Source organism: Spermophilus citellus (genome assembly GCF_964194105.1).
Source record: "Spermophilus citellus genome assembly, chromosome: 1".
Taxonomy (NCBI): Eukaryota; Metazoa; Chordata; class Mammalia; order Rodentia; family Sciuridae; genus Spermophilus; species Spermophilus citellus.
Window position 1 is genome coordinate 18,670,400 of NC_138182.1, and position 23,416 is coordinate 18,693,815.

The 23,416-nt window shown below is 33.5% G+C and overlaps 1 protein-coding gene across 1 annotated transcript in view; it reads right to left on the bottom strand.

Annotated features, from left to right (window-relative positions):
* GPC5 (glypican 5) overlaps positions 1–23,416 on the bottom strand; it is a gene marked incomplete at both ends in the record, with an annotated part of 647,880 nt that overhangs the window by 284,253 nt on the left and 340,211 nt on the right. The window lies entirely within an intron of this gene.

The following is a 23,416-nucleotide window of genomic DNA, read 5'->3' on the forward strand; positions in this document are numbered from 1 at the left end:
TATAGAACCTTCTTCCAATATCTTGTTAAAATCTTCCTAGAAAAAGTATAATTTTCAGTATTTTATTTTTCAGTTCCATAACTTCCATTCAGTACTCTCAATACATAGATAATGATATTCTGCATCAATTCTCTCAATATAAACGTATTTTCATTCAATTGTTTGAATATATTTCATATAGCTGCTTCAACATCTTCACCCGCTAATTGCAACAGGTGGACATCTCAAGTTTATGGTTTGTTGAATACTAACTGCTTTTTCTCTTGACTCTAGATCTTATTTGTCATAATTCTTTGCATTTAAATATGTGTATATGTACATATATATGTGTATACACACATTTTTAAACTGAACTTTGTAGATATACAATTAACTCTGGATAATGTTACTTTCCTCTGAAGAAGGTCACTTCTAGTTCTTGCAGTTAACTTGGCTGGACTGACTCCAGGTGTACCTTCTTTTGGTGGGCAGCTGCTAAGCTCACACAGTTCTTTTAGGCTTCTAATTCTTACATTGGTTTCAGATGTTTGAGCCAAAGATTTGAGAAGAATTTATATGTAGGATTGTGCTTTCCTTCTTCACTAGATTCCCTTCACTTTCAAACCTTTCTTGTAGACTCAAACCTCACCCTCTGACTCCTCCAGCCACTTCTGTGGCTTTGTCTTGGATTCTAGCCACGTGGTATCATGTGAGGTTGAAAATTTTCTCTGATTAAAAAAAACATTTAAACATGAATCTCCCCAGTTACAGTTCTCTTCTTTATGGGTCAAATCACTTACAATCTGCTTTCTTTTGGTCGTTCTCCTGTGCTTTCAAATAGCTGTTTTTGTATTTTCCTCATAGTTTATATGTCTTAGTTCCAACTCTGTTGCTATTATTGGAATTGGAATAAAGTGGTTCACTTTTTATTTCAGTCATCATGAGGCCTTATGATTCAAATATTTTCAATCTATAAAAACTGGCAGCTCATTTTCTTAGTCTGCCAAGAATAGTGCTGTGCTATACACTATACATACAACGTGCTTAGACCTAACACATGAACATAATTTAATTTAATCCTAAAATAACATTTCAGATAGGAATATTTATCCAATTTCACACTGCAAAATGTAAGACTGAGAGATACTGGTGCTTGGACAGTTTCAAAAATAAGGAAGAGAGGGGCTGGGGATGTGGCTCAAGTGGTAGCGCACTTGCCTGGCATGCGTGCGGCCCGGGTTCGATCCTCAGCACCACATACCAACAAAGATGTTGTGTCCGCCGAGTACTAAAAAATAAATATTAAAAATTCTCTCTCTCTCTCTCTCTCTCTCTCTCTCTCTCTCTCTCTCTCTCTCTCCTCTCTCACTAAAAAAAAAAAACATAAGGAAGAGAGTAAAAATCAATCATAGTCATGCCATACTCTATTGGTATTCCCTCTAGGTCTTTCACTCACTCTCTCTGGAAAACAAGCAGATCTTAAATCTGTAATATCCAAATGTTAACACCATTGATGTGTATCAATTAAGTATATAATTTAGTGGTGAAGGTCATGGGTTCAGAGTGAGACATACTTAGCTTTTAGTCCTGGCTTATCGCTTACTCCCTGTATGTAACAATCAAATCTCTGAAAGGGATGACAGTAATAACATGTAAAATTGCTGTGAGAATTAAATGTGGTATCTCAAACAGAATATGTGATATACATAGAACGCTCAACAGAGATTGGATTTTACAGTAACTACTGAATAAAGTTTTATTTCAAGATACTAAGGGTTTAATCTCCTTGCAAAAAAATTAAGTAAACTGTCTTGTGGTATATTTATACCAGATTTAATCTATCACAACTGGATAAATAGTCTCAAGAATATTAAATGGGAAAGGGAAGACAATAAAAAGTTATAGGAGGTATATTATACCAAACACTGAGGCAATCATTTTTGAATATGATTGCATTTGGCTTTCATAACACTCTGTAAATCTAACTTCCATTTTTACAGATGAAGAGTCTAAATCTTAGAAATCTTGAAGTCATTTATCCACCATCATAAACCATTAAGTATCTCAGCCAGTATCAGAAGCCTAGCACATTTCACTTCCTCATGTTGCAAAATTGGATTATTATGAATCTGAAGTGAGCACTGAGCCATTTAAACCTCTTATTATTAAAACATTGCAGTTTGAATGCTCTCTGGACTTTCTTTCCTTGGACTGTCTTCTCACACCCTCTTCAACATAGTACTCTAAATTTCTTCCTTCAAAATTTCCTGCCACCAAAATTCAATCATGACCTGAACCTTCTTTCTTTTTATCCATTTATTTCATTTGTATTGGATTAGTTCCAAAATTTAGTTTTATGATGCTTTAAAATTTTTCACATAGCACGTAATCACATATTTTACTGTTTTAAGCATTGAGGAGAGTAAATTAGACTTAAGTCTTATTCCTTCCTTGAAGTCTTTAACTGCACTGGTTTTATTAAATCACATATGACCACTTACTGTTTTACCTAGCTAATGCATTCTGTACTAGCCAGTCCTAAAGATCTCCATTAGGACACTCTGCTGAAAGTACAACACCAACTATATTGACATTTCAAAGAGTTCATTCAGCCATGAGGGAAATGGTCTTAGAAATAGAATTATAAATTTCAGGTATTATATGTAAGATTCTAAACATTAGTTCTAGAAATACTGGAAGGTCTGATTACATAGAAATGCAACAGCCATCAAGAAAGGAAAGACACCATTACATATAATGATACTGGATGAAGACTGATTTTGATACTAGATTTTATCCAAAAAATGCCCTCCTGTATACTAGGAATCAGTTTTATGCAATTTATGATACTTCATAGAGTTCAGATCATAACTTTTAAGAGATTAATAAAACATTAAGGATAACAATGAATCATATACTTCAAGTTAAAGAAAATGAAAGAAATACAAAGAAGGTAAATCTTTGGAATCAACTCTGCTTCAAATGTTGAAGGTATGCCTAGGAAATTACCAAACAGTTCTTTTACTCAATTGTAGTGGTGCATAGATTTAATTTCTTATGCTGGTTGCTAATTGTACTCTAATTTAGAATTTGTTATGAGGGGTCTGTTATGTTATAATTCATATCTGGGGAGCATCAAACAAACCAAAGGAACAAATTTTGTTAAGAATGTGTTTTCCTTTTGTGTTAGATATAGGCTGAGGTGAGTGAACCTCTAAATCTGTGTAAATGATATATCTTTTCCACATACTGGCAGTTGAGAGTTAGTGGCATAACATATAAAGCTTTCAGCTGTGCACACTAAGGGGACTGGGTGATTGAATACATTTTCTCTGCTCTTATTTTTTCATAGTTCTGCAGGTTAAATAGCTGAATGTTATTCTCCCCCCATTTTTTAATTTTATAAATTTGCTTTATTTCATGTCTGTACTCCAGACAAATTTTCATTTATTAAAATAGTTCTACAGACACATTTGCAACAAAATAAACTCCTTTTCAAAAGGCACAGGAGAAAGTAATGCAGAGATTTAGGAAAACTTCTCTTCCATCTCTAACAAAAATAGGGCTGTCCTCATTGGTCTAATTATTGCCATGTTTATGGGTTACCTTAAGACATTGGATGCTGGAGAGTGTCCAGCCATGATGACGAGCCTTCAAGAAGTGAAGCCTTCCTCAAAGTGTTATGTCTTCAAGTACCAAGATGCCAGGCTCAGGGAAATAAATGCTCTTCACCTGATTCCATATGCAGAGTGGCCCGAACATAGTGATTTCCAGTAGGTTCCCAGGGTTTCTTGTGTGCACCCTCAGTAAGGCCTGGCTCATCCACTCCATTTCTGGTACTCTGGATTATTCTAGGCCAAACATTGCATCCATCAGCCAACTGTCCAGTGTGAACACTAAAGGATACTTAGTTTCTGCACAGGAAACCTCAAGGCAGATGCAAATCTGTGATGCAACAGGATGACCACAGCAGCTTTTCTAGGTACTGCCTGTCCCCACTTTGTCTGAGCAGGTTCAGAGGCTTCAGCAGCACCAGAGTGGCCTACCATGTAGAGCCACAGCCCAAGAGCACGCACTGAACAGCTTTCTCCAACTTCCTCCAGACTGTTATTTCCTCTCCATTATAGATAGTTTGTTAATTCACCCTCTTCTTTCTGTTTTCTTCTGTCATCCCCCTAAAATATTGACTTGAATGTGTACATTTTTCAGTAGATGTCATAATCTACACATTTATCACAGTTTATTTGGGAGTAAATAAATAATTCTGAGATGCTCATAATTGCTAATGACACTAAACAAACATCATAGACACTGAAGAGTACTGTAAATTAAATTGAAAAAATTTGTTTTAACACATCAAACTGAAATATCCAAAACTTTATGACAGAAAATGAGAGAACTATCTAGTCACAGGATCAAACGCAGATGATTTTGATAGAGTGAGCACAGTAACACTCTAGGTTTGAGGTAACTCTGATTATCTTATTCATCCTCCTTTAACACAAACATTTCCCTTTTTCATGATCACTGTTTTAACAAAAATATGAGAATGAATACCCACAATACTTTTTAAAAAATTTATTTTAGACAATGTATTTATTCTTGAGCTAAAAACTAATTTTTAAAGCCCAAGAAGTAGCTAATCATAAATTATTTAATTCCAATTGATTAAAGTAAGAACATCTGTGCATCAAAAGTCTCTATGAAGTTAGAGAAACAACAATCCACAGTATGGGAAAAGATGTTTTTAAAAGTAAGACTAAACAAGAACTAGAAAAACAAAACACCACCACTAATAACAAAAATTCCTATCTCAACAACTAAGTACTAAGAAAAATACAGACTACCTGGATAAAAAATGGGCAAAATACTTGAACAAAAGCTTCACAAAGAGGGAACATAAATGACAAGTTATATTAGTAATAACAGAAATGTAAATTAAAAGAAATGACACATAACTATAAACTTAGTAAAAATGTATAGTCTGGTAGCACCCGTGTGCTGCTCAGAATGTGGACAGTGGGAAGTCTCTCATCATACATGATTGTGTAGGTTCACTCCTTAGTGTCCACCAAGAGAGACATACATATGAGCAGTGATATATGAACAGCTCCTGCAGTGTTGTCCTGAATCATCCTAACATAAAAATACTCAAATGCCCAAACACAACAGATCAATAAAGTGTATTATAGTCACAAAATATTCAAAAATTCAAATGAATTAGTTATAGCTGTGCACAAGAACACAGCTAGATTTTGCAAACAAAATATCAAGTTTCACGTATCAGAGACAAAATAATACATAGATCATACTTGTTCAAAAATAGGCAAAACTCAGTTGTTTAAGGATGAGTATAGTATAATTGAAATATACAATACAAACACACAATAGGTGAAATAAAATGTGTATTTCTGTGGTGTATATACACAACAAAATATTATTCAGCCATAAAGAAAAATGAAATTATGGCATTTGCTGGTAAATGTTTGGAACTGGAAAATATCATGCTAAGTAAAATAAGCCAGTCCCAAAAAACCAAAGACCAAATGTTCTCACACAATAAGGGAAGAAGAAGAATAGAATTTCATTGAATTAGACAAAGGGGAATGAAGAGAAGGGAATGAGGATGGGAACAGGAATGACAGTAGAATGTATTAGACATAATTTTCCTGTGCTTATATATGAATACACAACTAGTGTAATTCCACATCATTTTCAACTACAAGAGTGGTAAGTTACACTCAATGTATGTACAATATGTCAAAATACACTCTAATGTCATGTTTATCTAAAAAGAACAAATTAAAAAATGTGTATTTTTTCCTAAACACAAAGGCATGATTCTTGGTTAAGTCAGGATATTGGTTACATCAAGGAGGAAGCAGAGTTTTGCAATGTGGCTAAAGGCCCACGTTTTTAAGTGGGGCTGTTTTAATATTCTGTCTTCTAGCTTGATGATGCTTATATGACTTCATTTTATATTTATTCATTAAATTGCTCATACATGTTTTGCACTGTGAGTCACATTAACAATTAAAAATGCAAATTAAAGTAAAATTTTCCCAAGATTGTCACCAAGACTTAGTTCCAACACTTAAAGCTTGACCCAACTTCTTCAAGCAAACTTAGTTACATATCTTATAATTCTAGGTTTGTTTTATTCCATATTTGCAAGTTACTGTTCTCTATACAAAATTATTGCCTCTCAAAATCAGGGATTCCATGTTTTCCAGTTTTGTATCTATAGGGCCTAACACAGTACTTAGCACTTGTTGGTGTTAAAATGTCTTCTATTTAATGCTGACCTTAACACAGGCATATCAACCAGTCTGCTAGAATGCGGCATCTTAATTATTTTTGTCATATTTTTCTACAATGGAAACCTGACACAGTTTAGATCTTGAATGTCCCTCAAAGTCCATGTGTTGAATGCTTAGTCCCCAGAGTGCTGCTGTTGGCAGATGGCGGAACTTTTCAGAAGTGAAATTTAGTGGGAGGTCCTTAGATTATTTGGGGTGTGACTCTGAAGAGGACTGTTGGGTCTCAGTCTTTTTCCCTTTCTCTTTTGCTTCCTGACCATGAGGCAAGCAGTTTTGCTCGAACTACCACCATGATCTGGTGCTTCACCACAAGCCCAAAGTCTTTTGGACAACTCACCATGGACTGGAATCTCCAAAAGTGAGTCTAAATAAACTATGGAAAGTAAGATGATTCCTTTATAGAAAAGTTAAATTTACATATTATAAGAACTATACCCACATAATTGTAGCTGTGATCACATTGTGCAATAATTACTTTATTAGGGTCATTTTAATAATATCAGCTATAAATGGTAACTATTATAGTTCATAATAAGTAGGAAGATGAAAAGTTGAGTGTTATTTACTATTAGTGAAGGTTGATGCAATATTTGTTCAAGTATGATTTGGTTAAAGTGGATATGGACCAACAGTTGTGTACACAAATTGTTAAAAAATAATGAACAAATAATTTATAGTTCATAGGAGATAATGATATCATGCTTGTCTTTAAATCTCTGTACACTAACTGTAATTTAGAATAAAAAATAACCCACACATGTAATAGATCATTTGTGCTAGTGAATGCCAATTTTCAAGATAAGACTATACAATGTATTATAATAATTTATTGCAATAACCAAATTATAAAACATCCTTTTGACAAAATTTCCATTAATGTTTCATAAACTATAAAAACATAAAAATAATGAAACATTAGTACCCTAGCCAGGATTAGAAACACAAAAACAATTATAGGTTCATTAAATAAGAAATATAAATACATTGTGAGCAGTTTACATAAGCCAGAATAAATACAAGTCATAAGAAAATAAAATAGCCATGAAAGTTCTTTGTGACATAAATATGCTCACGGAGAGGAGGAAATAAATAATTTTATTTTGAGGGTAGTATAGGACTGACACTGATAAGATTAAGTCCAATTTGGTCCTTTATAGTTTAATTAAATATTTCCAGAAAATAAAGGTGAAACGTCTTATGTGAACCACTTTTCAATTTTTCTTTTCTTCTCTAAAATACTTTTTTTTTAAATTAGCACAATTACTATAGCAACCTAAGAGGTTGTGTTTGATTGCCCAACTTTTTCTCAAAAGTACATATCAACTTCCCACATATCTTTTCCCAATTCCAAATACCAATATCATGGATTCTTAAGCATGGACTTCACACTAAACAGGTTGATTGTTCTGGGAAAGAGCTTGCATACTTAATTACTGTCTAACTCCAACTGGTGCAAGGATGCCATCTACAGACCTGACTGCATATTTTCACCAGCTTCTCTGAAAGTATTCAAAATAAATGCTTTACGGGAAAATTCCAAAAGATGTAGTTCTTTTCCTGATTTTCTAAATTTTGTAACATCTGTTCTTTATGAAGTACAATAAATTCTAAAATCTATTCATTCCAGTTAGATACCATGCAATGCTCTATGCAATCCACTTATTTATAATACAAGGGAATTCAATCTCTGTGCCTAAAGATTGAACAATATATTGAAAGTTGGCATTGTATTTTGTTGTCTTGGGAGAATCACAAAACAAAGAAACTGGTATATAATATCAGCTTCCCACAAAGTGTTTAAAATCAAGCTAAAATTCAAGATTTAATACCCACCAAATAATTCGAATTGAAATACTTCCTAAATTATGTGATAGACTTCCAAGAAAGTAAATTTTGTACTGCAGATGTAGGGAAAGAAAAACTTTTTTTTTTAATTTAAAGCACAAGCACTCTCTCTTAGTTCTCAAGCCTCCTCACCCTGTGAGGGAAGTTTTAACTGAGCCACACCCAAGTTAATTCATTTATCAAACCCACACCCTACCACAAGGTGGTAGGGGGAACTTTCAGACCCATGACCTTAACCTCAAGGCTAACCCTCTTTCCATTCTACCCAAACTGAAAAATCCAGGGGAATTGTTCTACAGCTTTAAAAAAATGTGGGGGTGACCTGATATTTTGCTCTTATAGGGTAACTCATAGGAAGTTTTTTTCATGTAGCTGTAAAATACACACTATTTCCAAACTGCTGAGCTCTGCTGCAGTGGATGTTTTTCCTGCAAAGACACTTTTTATATATAAATTGTAATAAAATATGATCCAGAAAACAGTTGGCTGCTGGGATGAAGGCAGATAAATGACTAAGTAGTTCATCATCTTCCCCTTGATTTCTATGCTGCATGAGTTCACCCTTTATTAAGCTAGACAGAATAGGAATCAGAAAAGAGGGACTCTAGTGAAATATACTTTCCCACTCTGAAACTAAGTCTATCATGCCCTCCTGTGATGGTTTCCCTCTGAAGTATCATATCACTGAAAGAAAAAAGGACATCAATGCTCTGATTGCTATTCATTTGCATATTCACTCAACAAACATTCCCAGTGCCCACCATACGTGTCATAAGCAAGTGTGAACAAATTTGAACAAGACAAATACAGTCCTTGCCCATGAAGAGTCTATAACAGCAGAAGGGTGCATTCTGGGAGTCTACTGCAGTCTATAGGCAAATAAATTACAAACAGTGAATCATCATTAACTATTTGTTAAATGAAGTCTTCTGTGCTAACTTAGACCTTACTGATCTCTCTCTCTCTCACTCTCTCTCACTCTCTCTCTCTCTCCCCACACACACACCTGTCTAGGTAAGCTTCTGCAGGAAGGGGGCAATGTGTTACACTTCTTTCCCATCTTGACAACTCAAGTAAATAATCAACAGGTATTTCATAGTGTGCTGGTGGAAGGAGAAGACTTGAAAGGGAGGCATCAGATGACAATAAGGAGTGGAGGAAGAAAAAGAGAGTTTCCTTTGAATTATTCCACACCTTTAGGGAAAATAAAAATTTTAAATTTATGAAAAATATTAATTCTGTGTATCAAAACTGGAGGCGACATGGTGTAAAAACCCAGATCTAGACAGAGGCAGGCACTGTTCTTATCTTGAGTGAGATTGGTCCCATGTGGGTGTGAAGGAACTGCTGGAGCAGGAGCCTAGCTGGTCAGCATCACAGACAACAGCGGGGTATATCAACATTACACTCAAGTAGGAATCAGGATGCCCAGATGTTCACTACTGTGGGTCAGATGACTTATATGCCTGCCTTATCCCCTGCCTTATTTGGTGAAGAGCATTCTATGGAAACTCCTTTGTGAGTCCCATTATAAAGATAAAGAGATTCTGGGTGCACGCTGTCTTTTCCAGCGCTCTTTCCAGCACGGAAGTTGACCTTTAAGGTCATAGAGCAATCCCACCCTCCATCTGAAAAACTTAAGTCTGTGTTGTGTGATTTTTTTGCCACTTTCTTAGTTTAATGTTTCAGCCAGCTCTCTTAAACCCAGTTCATCTTGTCAGTGCGGGTTGTTGGCGAGACAGTGCTATAAAATATAAATACTAAAAGAATTCCAGAAAAGAAAGGAAAATAGGCCAGTAAATGGAAAGAAATTACTTTGTCTCTTTTACACACCAACAGGAGTGTACGTTCTGGGCTGCCTGATCTGCTTCTTTAAAGAAGGAGGTACGCTTATTGGCCTTCTCTTGCAGGTTTATTTGTGATGACTTTTAAAACTAGCATTAAGAACAACTATTGATTTCCATACTCAGTTTTAGGTAGCTCTTTAAGCAATTAGAATGCAAGTTATGGCTATACTGTTCTCAAAATCTTCCAAATGCATGCCATAGAGAAAACTGAAACGTAGGTGTTAACCATCCCCATGTATAATGACATTCAGCCAATAAGTACAGTGGCAGTATGACAACAAGCAATCAAAAACTATTGTATTCCAAGAACTTGAGAATAAATTTCAATGCTATATTTGTAAAAATTCTGAATATTTTAATGGCAGGCGCCTTTGTCACACATACCCTGTTGAAACAATTTACAAAGTCCAAAAATGGGAGTTCAATAGATGGATCTGGATGTATAAGACATACAGAAAGGTACATATCAATAGAGAACTACATGACAGAATTTCAAGAGTACTTACAGATATCCCTAAAAGTTGTATTGAAATTTTCAGTTAAGATAATCCTCAAACATCAATCTAAATATTAATTATCTTACCAAAATCAGTATATACATGGATAAAATTTAACGGGGGGAAGAAGATATTTTAAATGTTGCATTTTCTAAGTCTTAAAAAATGTTCTACTTATGTTTCATTTATTTGGTTTTCTAAATTAATTATTATTAATATATTATTTTTATTCCAGAGTGTACTGTTTTCATAAAAAGAGCAGATGCTGGGAAAACTTAGAGTAAAATCAGTATCTGGCACCTTTTCTAAATATCCCCCATACAGACCATACTTGGCAAGGTCATCTCTATCCACTCACCCCTGACCTGGAAACCACGTGTAAGGAAACTTCTGATTTTTGACCTTACTGACTTCACTGTACCTAGGACCAACTCAACCTTGGCACCAACAACTTACTGCAGGAATATGGTTCTGTTCTGCCAATGAACTTTGCTTTTGTGAGGTCTTAAGTTTCTCACTGTCATGCAAAGCAGGAGCTTGAGACTTGGCAGCCCAATGCTTGACCGCCTCTGCTCTGAGCACAGCAGCCAATGTCTTGGCAGCCAGTCAAAAGCTAATGAAAATTTCAAAGGTACAAAGCTTTCTCAGAGCTCCAGAGAAGCAAGAGCGCTTTCAGTGAGATCCTAACAGGTGCATCAAAGCAATCCAAAGAAGGGATACAAAGGCTTCTTGGACCTAGCAAAAACTGCAAATTATAAAAATAAACATGCACATATAAACACCTGTTTTATAGGTGTCAAAAAACCTCTTTTAATATTTAGCAAGTAGCTACAAGATGATCAAAACAGACAAGAGGTTACAAATATAGGAATTTTCTAGGTCTAAAGAACAAACATATATGTCTGCAGTTTGAATGTCTCACTTTAACATTTCTGCATTGAGCTCTCAGAATGTAGCAGCTGTATCACCCTTCAACTTGAACTGTACTGTGCAAATATAATTTTAACCAATAAAACATATGTGGAGACAATGACTGTGAACTTCATTTTGTCTTAGTGTTTGTGGATAGTAATTCAAAGAAGTCAAGATTTTTTCTACTAATATATTATTGGAAACTGGGAAAATACAAGGAAATACAAGGAAAATACAAGGAATAAATGCAAAATCTTTCTGACTTTTCAATAACTATATTTATTGTTGCTATTGAATTAATGCTGTTACAATAATTAAGTGGTTGGTTACAAAGGATTAACAAAGCATGAGAAAGCTGTTCTATTGGCCAGTGATTAGTATGGTAACACTAAAAGGAAAAAATACATACAGGATAGGAACTCAATACAGAAAATTGGGGAATATCAGATAATAAATACACACCCACACACCCACACAAGGACTGAAAGAAATGCTGAAATTAACAGGGAACAAATGCTGGTTTCACCAGGAGATGTAAATTTGGGCAACTATTTAAGCTTCCTGGTCTTTGTTTTCTCGTTTGGAAAACATTACTAAAATATGTTGAAATTTCTTCCTAAGTTTCTTGCACTGTGTAAATTAGTGTTTTGAAGTGCTTCATAAATATTTTTCTTATTTTGGGTTTCCCTAATTTTTTTTTAATTTTCCTAGCAGTGTTCCTTTATTCTATAGTTTCAAAGCAACATAAATTGATGCACTTAAAAAAAAGTGCATATGAATGTAGACAGGCACAATTTCCTAGTTCCAAGAAATAGAACAGGAAGATTTAATAGACTTGAACACAAACACATTTTTATATCTATGACCTGGACTTCTACAAGTGTCACTCTGAATCTCTAAGAGCTAATTTCATTTTAGGTAACACAATCATAAGTATTTTCTTCACTGAAAATGCAGATCTTTCTGATTCAGCCTAAAGCAAGCTTTCAGGTTCTGTCTTTGCACTTCATTCAGTCTGTCTAACATGTTTGGTTTCCCTAGACTCAGCAAGTTGTCTCAGCCCCCAGGATGTGGCTCATTTACATTGCAGCTCCACATTGTGGTTAGACTGTGAAAATGTTCTCAGAGCTAAATGTGTATTTAGATTTTTAGTGTGAAATGATAATATCATTTAGAAAATAAGATGTTATCAATGTGTTGCTGTCTTTTATGAAGATTCTTATCAGAGAGGAGATATGAAGACCAGAGGGCCTTCACATCTGGAATAGGATTATATAACCCATAGTTTAGCATATAGTAATAATGATTTTGTTTTCTCCATAAATTTTGTTTTCTCCATAAATTATTGTACTAAATAAAAAAATGACCTATTATTGTATTTTTTAAAAGAAATGCTCTCTCAAAAACAATCTGACCTTAAAGTTGCTTTCTGTTTATGGTATTAAGTTATGAAATTGAATAGACAGCAACTACACATTGTAATAAGATTCTATTCAACAGTTAAAGTTGTACAACCAGCATAGCTTATAGTTCCTTTCAGTATCTCTGAAGAAATATTTATTAATATTTTCTTTTTGCTAATAATAAATTATCATTATATAACATAATAGCAAAACATGGTAAAGGAATATAAACCTAAAACATCAAATTTAAAAATGGATTACATAGAAATATCAAAATCAGTGAAACACCTCACAGTTAAGCAAGTTAAGCAAGAATTATCTCTTTTCTCTGAAAGTTAGAATTAGTGTAATTACTGTTATTTTATGAAAGTTAAAAAATTTAAATACATCACATGTCTTTAGGTCAAATTCTAACTGCTATTTAGAAATAAAATAATTTTGAAGGTCAAGACATTTAAAGATTTAAGATTTCATTCTGTGTTCAATAAAGCACCCAGACTACTAAACAATATGGGATAGCTCAAGTTACTTTAAAATAATTTGTGACAATTTTGTAGATTTTGAAATTTAAAGAAGGAAGAAAATGGTTAGGACATGAAGAACTTTTCCTTTTTTTTATTCTGTTTTGTTTTGTTTTGTTTTGTTTGTTTCCTAAATGGTGTTGCTGAGATTGTTAGTAGTTTTAGGATATGTGAGACACTTCCTGATTTTGTTTTCTTTTCTGGTTAAATGAGATCTTTGTGATTTTAAGTAAAAAGAAAAAAAGAACTAAGAAAGCATTTCTTATAATACTACTATTAAGTGATAAAATGTTAATTATTATGTTATCAAGACCCTTTTGGTATTAATTATTTTCCCCTTGGTTTTATAATATAACATTTCAGCATGTAATTAAACGCTATGTTAAAAGGTGATTTGAAAAATTTGCTACATATTGTAAGGATCTAGCATCATTTGTTTAATCATCTGTTGCTGTTGAACATTGAGATCATCCTCCCTTACTGTTCTGTGAGGCACATCAGAGTTATAAAAGGTTTTTGCTCTATATTAATTTATTGTTTGTCTATAAAATTGAACTCTTCAAGAAATTAAATTATACTAGTTTTACTATATTAACTGAATTGATTATTCCATTCTTGGAAAAGAAAGACATCTCTTACAGAGGCTAAGTATGTAATTGTAGAGTTTTTAGAACATTGACTTTATATTAAGGTTTGTATTTAACTCTAAGCTCAACCATTTACTGGCCCTATAACATTAGGTATTATGACTGTCATCAAGCTCTTTGCCCTAATATATAAAATGAAATTTAAAATGAATGATATAGGAGTAATCATTATTATCTATTAATTATCTAATAGAAATTCTAGAACATAAAAAACAATTCCTGCCATTTGCTGTTTTAGCAAATGAGGAGGAAAATGACATCACATGACTTAGTCACATATATAATAAACTTGCAATCTCAGATTTAGTAGTCTACTATTACAATGATTCCCTGAAATTAACTTGTTTTATTATATTCTGAATTCTCTCTAAATTTGTATTTTTTATGTTTAAAAAAAGTGATTTTGCTTTCCTTTTGGAATAAAATGATTGAGCACAATTATATACTAGTGCCCACTAAAGTATTGCTTTTTAACGATTCAAAATTCCATATATATGGAATCTAAAATACACCCCCCCACACACACACACCTTGGTTTTAGATTCTACACTATAACCTTCCTAAAGGCCCACTGACACATATATCCCCCAAACTAATAAACTATTTCCTTAGGCTCAATTATTAACAGAGACCAAAGAAATTTACTTTGTAAATTACCAGAGATAATTTACAAAGTAATTTTCCTTTTTTACTTAATCTTAAAAATTCATTGAAAAAACTTTATTTACGTTTTTAATGTAGATGTAACTTCTTTTCAATTTTTTTATTTGTTCTTTTTAGATATATGTGACAGTAGAGTGTATTTTGACAGGTATTAAACATAAAAAGAGTACAGCTTATTCTAATTAGGATCCCATTCTTGTGGTTGTACATGATGTGGTGTTTCACTGTTGGTGTATTCATACATGAACATAGGTAAGTTACGTCTGATTCAGTCTGCTGTTTTTCCTATTCCCATTCTTCCCCTCTTCCTTTCATTCCCTTTTGTCTAATCCTCTGAACTTCTATTCTTCCCTCTTACCCCCACCTGCTTTGTGTGTTAGCATCCACATATCAGAGAGAACATTGGGACTTTGAATTTTATGGATTGGCTTGTTTCACTTAGCATGATAATCTCTCCATTCATTTTCCTGCAAGAGTCATAGAGTCATTATTTTTATGGCTGAGTAATATTCCATTGTGTATCTTTTTATGTCACATATTCACAAGAATCTTTCAGAGAAGTAGATATAAATTTTGATGTAGTCTATTCAACATATGTTTCACCATGTCTTTGTAGTCTGTGCTACAAGTTTCTCTTTATAAAAAACAAAGCAGGAAGTAGGAATTTTACTAGTGGAAAATGAATTTGATTGCTGTAACACATTCTAATGTAAATCAGAAAGGGTACTAAACTTCTAGTTGATTCTATAACAAAAGCAGGCTGAGGAAATCATCTGAGCTGGCATTCGGTCTGATTATGTATATTATTTTTTTCTCTAGCAAATCGACAACCAACAAGACAATTACTGTTTTATCAAATCCAATGTCAGCTAGTGGGTAGGTTACTTATAGTTTTGACACGGCGAGGTAAGCCAAAGAAAGTGTGAAAGGATTTCCACTTCTTTTTAGCCAGACTTAGTATTATTAGTTGTCAGTCACAGAGTAATTCTTTATCATTGGAAACTGCAGACAGGATAATTGCTGTGATTAAATAGCAATGGACTTAAAATTTCAGTGGTGGTTAAATAACTGTTAAATACTGATGGCATTGTTCCAGGTGAAAGATGTAAAACTATCAACTAATTATTGAGAGTATAAAATAATCTAGTGCTGTACAAATATAATACAAAGAACATTAAACACATACATATTTCTTATAGATATAATGAAAATAACAATCAACTTTTAATTTAAAAAATTAATTTAAATTAATTAAAAAGATATACAATTCATATTGCTGATACCTAGCCCTTTTTATGTAGTTTACTCTAAACATTGCTTTTAAGTCATAACACAAAGGTACAGAGGAACTTCTCTGTGTTAGCCACAAACTGGAAAGCAAAATACTAAAATACAGAGATACAAAATAAATTGACTGATAGTGTAATTCCCACCAATGGGATGGGGGTTGCAGCTGCCTCAGACTACTTCAAAGGTGTTATGGTTTGAACATGTCCTGTTCCCAAAAGTTCCTGTGTAAATCCAGGAATATTCAGGGACAAAATGATTGGAGTGTGAGAGCTGTAATACAATCAGTCCATCAATTTGAATGGACTGACTGGGTGGTAATTGTAGGCAGCTGGGGCAGGGCTGGAGGAGGTGAGTCACTGGGGGAGTGCATATTCCCTGGATCCCCTTTCTCCTCCTTCCCTGCCTTGTGACCCTGCCATGAGCTGAGCACCTTTCCTCTGCTAGGCTCTTATCCCATGATGTGCTGCCATAGCTTGAGTCCAGAGTAAAGGAAGGACCTCTGAAACTGTGAGTCCCAAATTCACGTCCACTACTCTAAGTTGTTCTTGTCAGGTATTTGGGGCACAGCAATGCAAAAGCTGACTAAAACAAATGGCATGGCATGTCCTAAATGGAAGTCTGAAGGCACAGCTCTGGAGAAATTAGAGCTGTAGATTGTTTAAAAATCAGAGAAATTTCAAGGAACTATTGTCACATGGCAGAGTTCATGGGCTGAAGTAGATAGAAAAAATATGTGCTATTTCCTCTTTTGTAGTATGAGTTAGTTGATCGAAACTTCCCATTCACCTGTCTTTGAATACTACATTGCAATGGAGATAGTGAAGAACTGTCAGGAATCCATGAGATATTCAATAAACAAGAGCACAGTTCAGGAAATTGTAACAGAACTCATCAGGGTCTATGTGTCAGATCAAAGATTCAAAAAAGGAGCTGGATTCTCAATAGATAGGATGTATCAGAATCCATCAAAATGGCAAATATGGGAAGGTATGAAATCGCCAGAGATATAATCAGTAACCAATGAAATGGTGTTCTCTTCCTTCTTTGAGGCCTCTGGATTATTATATCATGTTCAAAGTAATTAAAAAAAATTACTTGTGCCCACCTATTTTAGCAAAATATGCCTTGAGCAGGAAGGAAGGTTGGGAGGTTTTAATACTTCTACAATAAGCCATACTCAGAACATCCACAATTCATCTGTTTCCTAAAAAGACCAGTCTTAAGTAGACTAGAAATAATAAATTATGTGTTTTGTTGGTTCTGTATACTCTTAAATTCAAATTTCCTAAACTATGCCCTATACTACACCAATTCCACAAGACACCTCATTAGAAATGTTTTGTTACAAATTATGTTTAGTAAACAGTGCACCTATACCAGTGCCTTCAAGAAATTCACTGCTAAGCCTATTAATTGTTTTAAGGAACCTTGCAGTTAAAAACAAATAAAAATATATCTGATTAAAAAATAAGACCTCCAAAATTATTTGAAACATTTTCCTCATTATTACTCTGAATATCTCCTAAATCAAATCCCAGAAAATATTGCTTTTTATGATTTATCTTCCATTTGACCTACACTAATATTAATGTCTATATTATGTAAATGATCAGCTCATTTTTTCAGTACTATTAATATAATTCATTAAAATGCATAACAGATAATCATCCCTCAAAATTATTACTGTTACCATTGGTAATTATCTGCCAAATTTACACCAGAAAACAAACAGAATGTACAATAGCTGATTGGTAGATTACATAGAAATCAAAGGTAAAAATAAATTCCAGAAAAATAATTTTTGACACTTCTCTGCCGCAGTCTGGCTGGGCACAAAATCACGAGCCACTCATAGCCTTGTAGATTCAAACAGCAATTCTTTATTCCCAAACTCACACCGGCCCTCTACAAACACGTTCTGGGGACATTCACGTTCTGGGCAAAATCCACGTACTCTACCAGGCTCTAATCAGCAGGATATGCCCTATTCCCGGCAGGGTACACCTTAAAAATGGAACCGCCCTAAACCCAAGGAGCGGGATACTCCCTAAAACCTGATCCGCCCTAAACCCGGATCCACCCTGGTCCTTGAGCAAGGTCACCTTACTCAAGCATACATGCAATGTCACTGCAAATGACCTGAGTCTAAGACAAGCCCATTTCCACAATGGAGAGTCCTTCCTCTAAGCAACATAGGGTAGGCTGACAAGAAAATTTCGATGCGTCATTCCTACTTGGCAATGGCTCTCAGCACTTCTCATCTTATTTTCCAAAGAATAATATTATTAACTAGTATTTGATTGGAGGCATTTACAGCCCTCAATACCCTGGCATTACAGTGAACATGTGTGAATGTGGGCATGCACTCATTTTCTTTATTTCCAACTTTGATTTCCAATTTAATTTATTATGTAATATCCTCTATTATACCTAAAATAGTATTTTGCAAAAAAAATGATAATTAGAAGATTTGGTAATCATAATCCTGTTTAGATATTTCTTCTTGTATCCATATATTTTTTAAAAAAGTAAAATCTGTTGATTCTCAAAACATAGTAGCCACATCAGAGAAGCTTGTTGAAAATGAAAATATCTTCATTCACCACAAAAATAAATAAATAAATAAATTGATAAGGTTTGGAAGTCTGTATTTTTAATAAAATCTTGGTGAATTTGATATTAGAAGCAGGTTAAAGAAACACTGGTCTGTTAACAAAAAGTTCACTTCTTTTTGAATACCTAAAAAAATACCATGAATTGAATACACTGAAACCATATGGAAATGGTTCAATTAAAAATGCTGATGGAAATTAAAATTTTTGTAATTTTCAAGATAATGCTGAAAATTATACTTTTTCAAATGACAAATTCATCTAATTGACTTTTCTCTCTATCCTGTTATTACCAAATATTGTATCTGTATCCCTTCAATAAATATATTGTACATTCCCACTAATTAATATGCTTACAGTTCCTTTTGAGTTAAAATGCTATTGAATTTTCTTATGCTCAAGTAGAAATCAGGAAAAACAAAAAGTATCATTTACTACTTAATCTGGGAGAAGTTATTTACCTTGTCTAAATTCTACTATTCTATAAAATTAGCTTAATGCATTAAGGATGAAATAAAAGTGGGACATTATACCCTGTCATGGACTAATTTTAATCATGTAATTTAAATATGATTTTTGATGTGTTAAAGTAAAAATAAAAGTAAATTAATCAAACTTAAGTTAAATTAAATATTAATAATAACAAGACTATGTCTGCTAAGGTATGGACAAATAAGTTCAATAAAGAAAAAATGTATTGCATTTTTTGAAGATGCACATAAAACAAAATATGCTGTTTAAATTCCAGTACAAACTTTCCCCATAAGTAAGTAAAAAAGAGTCTCTTAATCAAATATAAAAAAACAAAATTTTGATGAACTTTCATTTTTGTTTGCAGACAAGATGATGGTACTTGATGCTAGAGGATAATCTTAGATACCTCTGCCATCTAGTGTACAAAGCCATCCCAGAGAATCTAAATGACTTAGTTTAATTGCCTTATTTGCTACATCTGGTCTTCAGAGAATTATCTTTGAGAATGTCCAGGTCAGATTTGAAGTTATAATTTGAAGTGGGAATAATACACAACGCTGCATTTTCTAAAGAGCATCTGGCCTGAGAATCAATATAACATTTCATTTTCATTTCAACAGCACTTTAAATTAAAGTCCCATTTATAAATGTTTTAATATAGCAATAAGAGACTCCTGGGTATGTTTTACCTTTTCATTAATATATGCCTCTTGTGTGTTGCAAGATACATGCTAACTGAATAAGTCCCTTTGACCATTCAAGTGCTAATTAATGATGCAATAAAGCAAAGCCTAGGGTATCTTAATGGAAGCAAAATACAACTCCTTAATTTGGTAAATAAAATATTGTATTTTCCCTTCCAATAGCTCCTAAGTGCATACATAAAAAAGTATCAAGGGATTAAATAGCAAAGCTTCTTTACTCATATTTTTCATGCAAAATCTCTTCCTACCTCTCAGTTTTACCTTTAGCTTTAATTATTTTCAGTTCAATTTTATATGGAAATAGAGGACAGCACTTGGAGGGAGTGGCAGCAGAAGAGGAGTTTGTGAAGTTTTATTATTAAAATGTGTATAAAAGTAAAAAGTCAGATACACCACTAACTTTCTGTTGGCTTCACCATTTTTTCACCCCATCTCTTTTTTTTTAATTTCTTGAGTCACTCACTCCACTAACCCAGATTGTTAAAGGCAGAAGAGCGAGTTGGGAGAAATCTGTGGTGGTCACAGTTAGTGTTCCCCTCATGCTCTGAAACTGTGCACAAGGAAACAGAACTAAGCAGCATGCTCTCACCCCCTGTTCATTCCACCACCTGATACTAGTGACAGGAACCAGATGGCCTTCATGTCAACCAAGCCTGCCAGACCTGGTATTGAGATTTCATCCCCTTTACTCCAGTTCCCATGCCTGAGTGAAGGTATGCATGTGCGTGTCTCTAGTAAAATCTCACTGTAACAAGCAGGTCTTTCTTGCTCTGATAAGCCTGCCTCTCATAGAAAAGTTGACATAATGCCTTGCTAACCTAATGTGCTATGCAATTATCAAACTCTTCTCACAAGATCATTTTAGCACATTTAAACCTATCAAAATTAGTAAGAATTATCAGAAAAAGAGCATAAATGAACAAATAATTAAACTCTTTTCCCCTCTCACCTGCCCTCTATTCTGCAAGCCTCCTTTGGTGCCTTACAACAACTAGTAGCAAAAACCATGCACCCATTAAATGAAACATCTCTTGCCTTAAGTAAGTGACGTTAAAAAATTATTTAAATTACTTGTAATGAAAGCTCGAAGGCAAGCACTGGGATAAAAGTCAATGTCATAATTATAAAGAATGTGCTAATACCTTGGCATGAGAGTACAAGAGCAAAGACCATGTCTGAATATAAACAATTCCAATGCAATACTGCTACACTTTTATGGGGGAAAAAAAGCAACTTACTGTTCAGAGATTAGTAGGCCTTTAAAACGGTGACTTTTTTAAACACTGAAATTTATGGTAATAAATTACATTGATATCACAAATGAACACATCCATACATAAGACCAAGAAAATGTATATGTCTGTGTGTATGTGCAAAACCAAATAGTAAGATTCAAAAAATAATACTGAAGTTTACTATGAATAATATACTGTGCTTTATTCTGTTCTCCTTTTGTATTGAAAAAATAAAGATGATGTCTAAATTGATTTCATAACCCTTGAATGTACCACAACTCAACAATTTGAATAAAACATGTTTTATAAATGTATTCTTTTAAAAATTGTATGGTCAGGATCAATCATTTAAACTAGCATTTCAATAATTACAGTTTTAAAATGATTAATCAACAAAAGTTATTATAAATAATGGTTTAAAATAATTAATTTGGGCTTCAATTAGAATTACCAAAAATCAAACAACCCTCTGTCAAAAACTTTAAGTTTCTGGATACTTTTAATAAATTATTTCAACTATTTTTAAACTATCTGCTTGGAAAGAAAGAAGCAAAAATACTATCATATTTATTTTCTACTATATTTCTTTATTTTTAGCTTTATATTCATCAGATCATTTAATCTCTAAAACAATCCAGAGAAAAGTATCATTACCTTCCCTTTAGGAATGAGGAAATATTCAGTGATCTTCAAGTGATTTGTCTAAATCATTCATTTATCAAGTAGAAGAGAGAGAATGAGTCCATATCTTCTGATGTAAGATCAGGGTTCACATTTTAATGTTATGTTGATACTCAGTTTCTCTACTGTCTTCTAAGAATAGTGGGCTCTGGGATCTGACTTAGTATTGTCTATTGCAAATAGCGGTCTCTAGGATCTGATGTGTAAATACACCAACAGTTCTGTGTTTGTGTTTTGAGTGCACAGTATTGTTTGCTTAATCTGTGCTGTTTAAGCAATGGAGAAAATGCATCCAAGGAGTGTCTTCTCATTTAATAATGTGCTGTGAAGAAGTGCTCGGCCATAGAGAGCCATCTTCTCCATGGCACTGTGGCATGCATGGATTTGCAATGTGGGCACTGGTATTGGACTACACACATCATCTCTGCAAGGTGCAAACTGTGATAATAGTAGCAGTATGCACCACAAAGATGTTACCACAATGTCCTAATATATAGGAAGTATTCAATGAATGTTAGCTACTAGAAATATTTCCACTGTTGACATGTACTTACAGGGCATTTAAAAATCATGATATGAAGATGTAGAGTAATTAATCACTTTACCTCTGTTTCTATTGTTTGGAGATCATCTATTTGATTTTGTTATCAATTACATGGTATAATCCATAACTCAAGGACACATTTCTTTGGGACAGCCACAGAATTTATTCAGAGAGGAACAACACACATAAGGAACGCAAGAAAGAACTGTGCCAAGGATAATTAAAAATGCTGTATAAAATTTGTTCCAATTCAAGTCAACAAACAATTATAAACTCTAAAATGTGTTTCCAGTGTCAGATTGCTAAAGTTTCAGAACAAAATCAGAAAACAACCAAACTTTCTGATTTTTTAGGAAAACACATACATTCAAATATATCCACATGTAAAGATGAAGGTCACAGGAATTTGTCCTGTTCAACATCTGGTTTGGATTTAGATAAAACCATGTAGAGAGTGATGATGAGATTAAACAACTGCTTCTCACTATTAATGGTCTTAACATTTTTTATGCAATGACTAGGCTAACAAAATATCCCTCATTATTTCAGCATAAGAGAATTTCAAAGCTAAAAGAAACTGGCAGAAAGATTTGCCCGCAGTATAAAACCTAAATAGTATGTTTATTTTCTCAGGCTTGAGTAATAAATATATAGTAAAATAAAAAGTTAATGATATTTTTAAAAATTAAAAGAAACAAAATATAGTTTCATAGTCTTAAGAACTCAAAACATACCAACCCATTTTATCTTATGAGGATACTATGGAAACAGAAAATATAAAACTTTAAAATATGTAAATATACGAATTACCCAAAGATGAAAAAATTAAATGAAAATATAGCTCTAGATTCCATGTCTAGAAATCTGCCATACCATATCCAAAACTTTAGAAACAATATGATTAGAGCATATTCAAAAAATATATAGGGGAAAGCAGTTATAAATCTACCTTTAAACCCAATACTTTTATCTAAAAATTTTATTGCCAGAATGCTTGCCATTTGACTCAGTTATAGCCTCAGTGAAGGGCACAATGGTCCTTTTTAAATTTCTATTAACAAAAGAGATTAAGCATACTCTAAGCTCTGCACAAAAATGCCCACTTTTGTGATTAGAGGATAGGAAATGAGGTTACTGCAGGAGGAAACTGGATTACTCTGAGCTAATGGAGAAGGCTGAGAGGAGGTGATCTATAGCGTTCAGACAAATTCCTTTCTTTCAGTTTCAGGAGTGTGTCATGAG